General features: G+C 41.3%; 1 protein-coding gene across 3 annotated transcripts in view; it reads right to left on the reverse strand.

The window, feature by feature from the left end:
- The window catches only part of MARCHF8 (membrane associated ring-CH-type finger 8), a 90,678-nt gene extending 90,441 nt beyond the window's left edge, over nt 1–237 (reverse strand). Inside the window, exon 1 of one of the 3 annotated variants that reach the window (XM_042018807.1) lies at nt 25–237. The gene's annotated coding sequence lies outside the window, so the exon portion shown is untranslated. The remainder of the gene's footprint in view (nt 1–24) is intronic. The other 2 variants (XM_042018806.1, XM_042018809.1) reach the window with 2 other exon arrangements.
- Between the last annotated feature and the right edge of the window lie 8,799 nt (nt 238–9,036).

The following is a 9,036-nucleotide window of genomic DNA, read 5'->3' on the forward strand; positions in this document are numbered from 1 at the left end:
GGCCAGGGCGGCGGCCGAGCCTACCTTGGGGGTGCCCCGCACAGGGCCCGGGCCGGCGGCTCCTCCTCCGGCTGCGGCGGCTGCTGCTGCTGCCCATGCCCGGGGCCGGGAAGCGGCGGGCCCTGCGGCTCGGAGGCTGCTGGCAGGCTCCTGCGAGGCCGGTCTCCCCCGGCTCTCCCCCGGCTCCTGTTTACCGCGGCTCCCCGGGCCGGGCTGCCTGTCAGCGCGCCGCCCCGCCCCGGCCCGCCCCCGCCGCCATGGCCCGGAGCAGCGCGGGCAGGCGAGGCGGCCGCTCCGAGCGGGACGCGGCTGCCCCGGCGCCCGATCGCCTCCCGCTGGAGCCTTCCCCGCGGGCGCTCGGACACGGAGCGCTGCGGCTCCGCTCTGCACCTCCCACCGGGAACGCGCTCCGGGCACCTGCCCGCGGGGGGCCGGGCGGGGGCGGGACTGGCGGCGACCGGGAGGCGACAGTCGGCAGCGGAGCGAGCGGGGTTCGGCTGTCCTGAGCTCAGCCCTCAGCCCTGCCTCCGCCAGCCGCAGGCGGGGATGCTGCTGTCGCTATTGCCCAGGGTAGAACGACTCGCGCTTTAGCACATAGAATAAAACATCCAACTTCATAGGGTGCCATTTAACTTTTTAAAAATGCGTGTATGCTGAAAGCCTGAAGATGGCTTATAGCCACCGTCGTAAGGTGTTTTGTATCAGTCGTTCACCTGCATATATTGATTTATCAGCAAAAAAATATGTCAACGAAAACTTCGAGTTTTCCCCATACCTATATCTTGAGTGTCATACTCTGTTGCTATTTTACACTTCCGTTACGCAAGCAGGATACTTCAATCTTTTCTTTTCAAAGATACCTCTCTCCTGAAATATGCTGGAATAGGTGAACTATACTGTTTAGGGGAATTTTACAGGGGGAAAAAGCAAAGTGAGTTTTATGAAAATAAGTCGAGGTGGAGTTTTTCTGTGTTCAGATGTGATGTCTATGCCACTTGGGAATAAGTGAAAAAGAACAGGAAAATAGGCAGCTTCGCTGAACAGTTTCTGTCAGTGCAGCACAGACAAGAAAGCAGATATTATTCAGAGAAAAAACCAGAAAACAAGGAAACCTCCTGACTTGACATGAAAATTCATTCACTAAACCTAAGCTGAAATTTTCATTTTCTGAGTCTGCACTTTTTCACAATAATTTACAGGGCTCCAGGAAGATTAAATTTACCCATCAAGAACAGTGCAAAAAGCATAAAATGAGAAAGGTAACCCTTTTCATGCAGAGACCAACCACCCCCTACAGAAAAATGACATGTTACAACAGGTTTTCAGAGCACAGAGAAGCTGGGCTGAAGTACTGTTATTACATTGCAGAGTTAGTACCCAGCACACCCATGCAGTGAAGGTGGGAGAAGCACCACCCGGAGTGTATGGTGTGTCTTCCTGGGAAGAGGAGAAGGTGTGTAGAACTCCAGTTTAGTCCTATGTAGATTGAAATTAACAAACTTAGATTGTATCCCTTTATAGGACAGGGTATGGAAACACGCATATGTGATGATAACCATTGTTCTCTTGATAGGCAGTACAGGCTTGTAAAGAGAACCAGTACTGCTGGCTTACCTTGAGGCCACAGGGATTTCTCAAGGCTCTTTTCTTCCTTCACGCTCTCAATCCATTTTGTTGTATGGTTTGTTTGGGTTTTTTAAAATCATTTTTCAGGCTAGGATTGTATTCCACTTTGGGAACAGCATAGCCCACCACTCAGTGCTGTGTGCCAGACTAGGAAAAGGCCTGTAGACACAACTGGAATAGAAGTAGAAATTATGCAGAAAAATAGTTGCACAGAGCAGAGGTTTTCCAGGCAAACTAGAATAACTTAGGACTAGGCCTGAAATGAAAGAAGCTGCAACAAACCACTTTGCAGATCTAAGCTTTCCCTGTGTTTTGCAATTATTACTCCATGGTCTCTGTTTCCCCAGAAAGCTTGTCTATTATTTTAACACATTGTTTTTGACAAAGTCTCAGCAACAACCTCCTGAATACAGGACTGCAGAGCTGGGACTAAAGCCTCCACCCTGAAGGGCAAGCTGTACTGTGGAACATCCTCCCTGAATGCCTCACAGCTCTCAGTAGAAAATGCAAACCCAAGCTGTTGCAAATGTTCCCCCCTCAAACTTGCAGCTAATTTAAAAAATAGGAAAGAATGAATATATTTAAGCTAAAGGCCATTAGTCAAATGGAAATATTAAATTCTTCCAGCTACTGTTGCTGTTCAAAAACTGAGTAGAAGATACAAGGTTTTAAAAAATTACGGAAACTGAACAGAACAGTTCCATTTTGCTAATTGAATACCTCTGGCTCAGAGTTACAGAAATAGCATAGTTTGAGAATGTGTGCCTAGAAATGCATGTCACACTTAGCTGAAGAGACTGATTGATCTGCAGAGAGAGCTGCCTGATGCCCTGCACACGAGATCTGGACTGTGAGCACACACATGGCCTTACTTGCCATCAACAATAAATACAATTCTATTGAATTTATTTTAAAAGACAAAACATAATTACCTCTGTGCCCAGGAGACTCCAATCCTCTCTAGAAGCAGCAGCACAGATCTAGCATATGGTTATAAGTCTATGCTTTTTAGAAATACTTTTACTCCTTTTAGCACAAAGACCTGGAAAGTGGTGTGGGGCAGAAACCCTGAATAGTAACAACTGTTGTGTATCTGTGTCCTTTTTTGGTCCTTAGTTATTACAATACATACAGTAGTTACGTGGAAAAGCATAATTCATTTTTCCCAGATAATTATAAATGATCTTTTTAGTCTACAGTGTTGGTCTGAGCACCTGCATGTTTCCATAGCAACTCCACAATACTTCAGGGATTACTTCAGAATTCCACTGTGTTTTGGGTCTAGTTTTTCTCCAAGCCGGCTCAGTTCCTCTAGTTCCTTCAACCTGTGTATCCTGAACTGTGTGTTCTCCCATCTGTTCACTCTATTGTATGCACATTACTGGCTAAAATAAAGTGATATTTCTCCAAAAGTTCTCTGATTATGTTTTACTAAAGGTGAGCCAAGGGTTCATTCCTCCCTGCGCTGTTGTTCTGCTGTTTTCTGCCTGTGCTAGGTGAATAAAACAGATTCTGGTAGGAGAAGGATAAAGTGGAGTCATTAGGGAAGGTGAAAGGAACTGATGTGAATTCAAGTAGAAAGATGAAAGGAAATACAAATAAATTCTTAACTAATTAAGGAATCAGCATTAATCAGAAAGGTACCAGATTTCTAAGGTTAAATCACCTGTAACAAAAACACTGCCAGAGCACCAAGAAAGTGATTTGGAGACATCTTAACAAATATTTTCTCAAAGTGCCTGAAATTTATCAAACTTTCTTCAGTCTCAGGTGCAGGATATAAATCAGCACTACAGTAAATACATTTTACTAAAACCTGGCCTTTGAAAATCACTACGATGATTTGAAACCCATCTCTGGGACAGAGTGGCATGAGCCATTAAAGTCTCACATGGAAAACAGCAGGAGAAAAGAGCATTCCTGCCTGCAAAGCAAGCTGTAACCTTTCTCCCAGTGCAGTGCTGTAAGACCCTGGTACGCTGTGGATGCAGCAGACAATGGCTGTAGCCAGCCCTACACGCAGCAGCTTTAATCTGGCATGGTGTGTGACAAACAGGCATATGACAACACACCCCAGCAGACTTCAGCAACTCTTCAACAGTCGTGTGAGGCTGTCTTTGAAGACTGACAAGATTGGATACAGCTTTGAATCTGTCTCAGAGCAGGTAAGCTTTTGAAGTAATAAAGCCTAACTCAGGCCTAAACCCACTATCCTCTGTAGAAGCTTTCAGAGGTATTTTCTCCTTTCCGAGCCTCAAAACTAAAGGTTGGCAAATACAATAAACTGGCCTTTTGAGGTGATTTGTCTAGGTAAAACTAGTTGTCTGGGTATGGGTGAACTGGCTCTAGAGAAATCCAATCCACAACGTTACAGCATCACACTTGATTAAAGCTTATAGCACTGCAAGTCATTGTCATTTAGTGTCCAAATGAAAGAAAGCAGAAAGTATGTTGGTCCTTTCTTTGTATCCCGGTCAATTTAGTGCTTATTCAAGGCAGGATATGCACTACTAGAAAAAAGTGAAGCTCGGACAAGTAATGCTTCCCCAGAAGTCAAGTGGTACTGCAGCTGGGACTAGGGCTCACCATTTCCTTCCCCTGCTTTGAAAAAGAGAGAAAAAAAAAAGCTTTCTCCTCTACTGATAAAAATTTGGAAAAAAGGATCTGGCCAGTTTGCTTCACTTCCACATTTGTTACTCGGACCATTAGGGAATATATAGAAAGTAATTTATCCCAAACCCAAATATGCAGAGGAGGAATGACATTTTCCAAGCCTACCTCTAAGCAGCCAATACTCAGCTTTGGCTCTCCCCACTGCAATCAACAGATTGCATGCAACCAACATGCAAATGTGGTGAAGGCATAAAAACAGGCAGTCTAGTTCTGTGTAACAAACCCCATACATCATCTTCCTCATAAGCACAGCTATTGCGCTGAACTCAGCCACATGTTCCCCTTACAGCGTTTTCCTACATTTTTCCTCATACTCTTAATAAATGCTATTTACATCCTGTCCAGACTAGATGAAGATTAATAATACTAAGCATTTCTATGAGACCTCCTTGGAAGAAGCCTGGGCATATTTCACCTGGTATTATTTTAATCACCGTTTTAGAGGCTTCCATTGTAACAGTACCTTGAGCAGCTCATAGCTATATACAGCTATATACACAATACAGGAAAATGGGAACCAGAGAACTGCAGATGACAAAGTATAATGTAAAATTAGAGGAGATTTGGAGGACAGCAAGCATAATTAAGGCTCTGTAATAGTAAAGACAGTGAATTGCTACCATAAAAAAGATGAGCAAGAGCGGATGTGATTCAAAGACAGAACATACTGAATATTCAGGAGACACTGTTCTCCCTTTCTCACAACACTAGACCAAATGAATTTCAATTAAAAAATGGTAGGAAATTCAAAACTACAGTGAAAGAAGGAAAATTCTTTTCACATTATACATATAAATAAGTGAAACGATGAATCTATCAAGATTCAAAAATAGCTTTAGACCTTTATGGACCTCCAAATTAATATAATACCGTACACTGAGATAGCAAGTTCTTCACAATTCAGACTAGTCATTAGCATAGGAGGTAAGATCCAGTGTCCTGTTCCTGAATACTTGGTTAGGGAATTTTTGCACTTTCTGAAGTGCCTGTTACCTCCTATTCCCAGAGACAGATGGGGGGCCGGATGATTATCAGGCTAATCCAATCTATTTTGATGAGTCCTATGTCTCCCCAAAACAAACTATGATCGCTGGCAAGACAGGAGATGCTAAGAAGAAATCCTGTCACTCAATGCTCAGTCTCAAGACCATGTTTAAAACCAAAGGTATTTCATTATATATCTGTGTTGTAACTTGGCATCAGCCAGTGCAGATTTTCAGCAAATAAGGCCCTTTATGTGCAACAGGTCCAGCACTTAAGTACAAGATTCAGTGAAGTAAATCTAAGTCTCATTAGTTCAAGTAAAGAAAAATTACTGTCTGCACATTAAGTTTATGGATAGAAGTGAGAGAGAAAATATTATCCACTTTTTAAAAAATCATATGCATTTGCTAGTAAACCCCTCACACACAGAGAAAGAAGAGAGGGTATTTTGAAACCCCTGATTTTTCCTTTTAGAAAACTTCAGTGTTTTCATTTCCTGCTTATTAGCACTCTTAATCACACACCAAGTAAATAATACTATTTTTGTGATTAGGTACTGTTTTGAATTTCTGTACTGGGCAGAACGCCTAATTTCAGCAATAATTCACCATCTAGATGTGATTAGAATATAATTCTTATGGAGCTATATATACATTTCCTACATATATGGTACATAGTAATCAGTCTTTCTGAAGATTGGATTAAAAAGGATTGAAACAGCCTTAAAGTGTGGTCTAGAAATAAATTTCTGCCATTGATGACCTGTAAAGCTTTTTGAATTGCAAGGCTAGACAAGACAGATAGTAAGGAGTGGTCACGTTAGCAGTTACTGGCATGCATTCCTCACACATCACTGAATTGATACTTTCATATTCTCAACCTATATAATATTCTCAACTATACATAAGAAAACAGCAACACTTGTCATTTTAAAGTAAGGAATTATGGGGACATGCAATTATTTTTACCAGACATATCTGGTAAACATAGCCAAACATACCATCCAACATAGCTTGGCTAACAGACACCTCTGAAATTCATCCTTGCAGGGTTACTGGGAAGGAAGAGAGGAGGGCTGTCTAGTCTTCAATACATTTAAGATTACCTAATAAATGACATCATGAAACCCAGCATAGAAACAAGTTTTTGAGGTACTCTTCCATTCTGATATTTTAAAAACCTTTGGAATTCGAAAAGAAATGTACCCTATTGCTGACTTCCTCAGATCTGTTCAGAGTGGGCTGAGTAAGGGTCACAAACAAATAATCACACTTTTTTATTTTTTTTTAATCTCGTTATTTGACAAACCCAAACCTTTTTGCCATTTCTAAATGCCTCCGCTGCCCCCTGGTGTTGCTTCTCTGCAGCGTCACACACAAAGCGAATGCAAGAGAAATCCAGGAAAAACCTTCACAAGCTCTCTGCCACAAAGTCCCTGTGTAGGAGAAGTTATGCACAAACTAGTGGACTACGCTTCCCGATGCAGTTCTCAGCTACATGAATTTCCTCATGCAAGCATCTGTGGCTCAGTGCTAACGTAGATACCAGAAAAACTGTCAAATGCATATCAAGATGAACCTGATTTACATAAAGATTGGAAGAACGTGACCCAACACAAAAGCTGCAGGTGGAAGCAACTCCTTACAGGCAGAAGCAACGCCAAATCCACAATCCCAAAAGGTGGTGCCCCATTATGAAAGCTGGAAGTACTTGAAAAGAAAGCAAAGTGTCTAATTCATTATATGCAAAAAAAACCTAGAAAAAACTTCATTTTATATTTTGTAATATAAATTAACAATTCTAGCCTTGTCTACAACTGAAGACTGTGAGCAGAAGGCACCACTGCAATTACATCCCAGGGGACTGCAAACTGAATAGACAGAAATTGCAAGCAGACAGATTTTTATCACCATGGGCTTCTAGAGATTTCAGAGAAAGGAAGTATTTAATTCAAGATCCAAAAACATTTCTGGCACCTCTGTGGTGCTTATCAATTTGACACAAGAATCCTGGAGATCATTCAACAAGAGACCAGCCTGGTTTTGCCTCACAGGTCCTCAAGCATAAAAGAAGCAAACAAAAAATATTGTCAGGAAGGTAGAGAAGCACACACCAATGTAACCGTTCAACTTCCAGTATGTAAAGTCTTTATAATACATAATCTAATTACATGAACACACAAAAGCTAAACATTTGTTATCAGCAGATGCATAGCAACATAGCACACTAATACTCGAGCCCCAAACCATTTCGGTAAGTTTACACAGTAAACAGTAATTAATCCATAGCACAAACTAACATAGGACTTAAAAAAGGAAAAGCCAATAGCATCTGAATTAACAACAGTTAATTACAAATTAAAGTGCTCTGTGGCTGCACTACTGGTTGAAAATGAATGCCTGTAACAGTGTGGATATGAGAACAAAACCAGTGGAGTTCTGAACAAGAAGTATCTGTATTAAGTGTAATTAAAATGAGTTATAATAAAAATTATGAGAAGCTACACACAGGGAAATTAGATTATTACTGCATTGCATATTCTGAAAAAGCATTGTTATGCACTTCATTATACACATGCAGAAAGGAAGAGTCAAAATTGAGATGTGACTCAGAGGCTTCCTACCACATATCCGTTATGTAGTTGTACTAAAATTTGAGTATGGCCATTCCAACACACTGCAAAGCAATTTCCTGACAATTACACTTATGCAAAATCAGATTAAGTGATCACTGACCACATTATTTTAATTCCACTTCTTACCAAATCCCTACTGTACCTACAAAAAGTGCAATACCTCTGTCTTCAGAATGTTGCTGAGCTGTAATTGCTGGGAAAACACTTGTACATTTGTCATGTTCCTTATTATTTTCCTTCAGCATCAAACACTGCCCCATACTGGAGATGAAATAAGAACTCTAGGCAGTTCATGGTATGTAGCATGGCTCAGTAATGACATGTTCTTCATACCAGGGGAACTTTCTATAGTAATAATAAGCATAGAAGTCACACAGAATGACATTTTTATCTTGTCAGTGCCCAGAAGAATGATTGTGAACATTTTTTTCCCACGCTCATCACTCTGAAAACTTCAGGTATAAGAATTTTCAAGTGAACTACATGAAATGGATTTCCTCCAACGATGAGATTCTTCAAGTTACTTCTCTTTCTTTCAGTGATCCTCTTTCTTCTATTTTGGCCCACCTTTTGACTCTCATAAGCTGTTATCCTTTGACTGGAATGCAGCATAGATCATTTTAATACCACAACCAACCAAGTAGCTGAGGACTTTGACAAGACAGGGAACATGACATTTGATTACCTAGATACAGTGTGGGGGGATTTCTTTTGTTTTGATGGTTTGTCATAGCTTTTTATTAATCTCTTTTTACAGGAACACTTGATGCTTATAAAAATATTTCACAAGCATTAAGGGAATGAAAGAGGAAAATCTTTCCAGTAGGTACATTCTTCCAACAGGACTTTCTGCAGTGGCTACATGATCATTAGAGGTGTCTCATGCATTTACTGAACTGCCTTTATACTGTATCAGCTGAAGGGGAGAAAGGTTAATACATGCCCATTTGTTGGGCATCCATCTTGCCTTTGCCAGCAAAACTGTAAGACTTCAGGCAGTTTATTTAAAGCACACAGTGTTGGTCACACTATACCTAATGAAGCTGGTGGGAATTCTTCCCATCAGCTTCAGTATGAACAGATATGAGCCAGTGCTTGTGGAAAAAAAAATATATATA

The sequence above is a fragment of the Corvus kubaryi genome, unplaced genomic scaffold, assembly GCF_017639235.1.
Source record: "Corvus kubaryi isolate FWS band 111438036 unplaced genomic scaffold, C.kubaryi_AGA036_p1.0 138, whole genome shotgun sequence".
Classification (NCBI taxonomy): domain Eukaryota; kingdom Metazoa; phylum Chordata; class Aves; order Passeriformes; family Corvidae; genus Corvus; species Corvus kubaryi.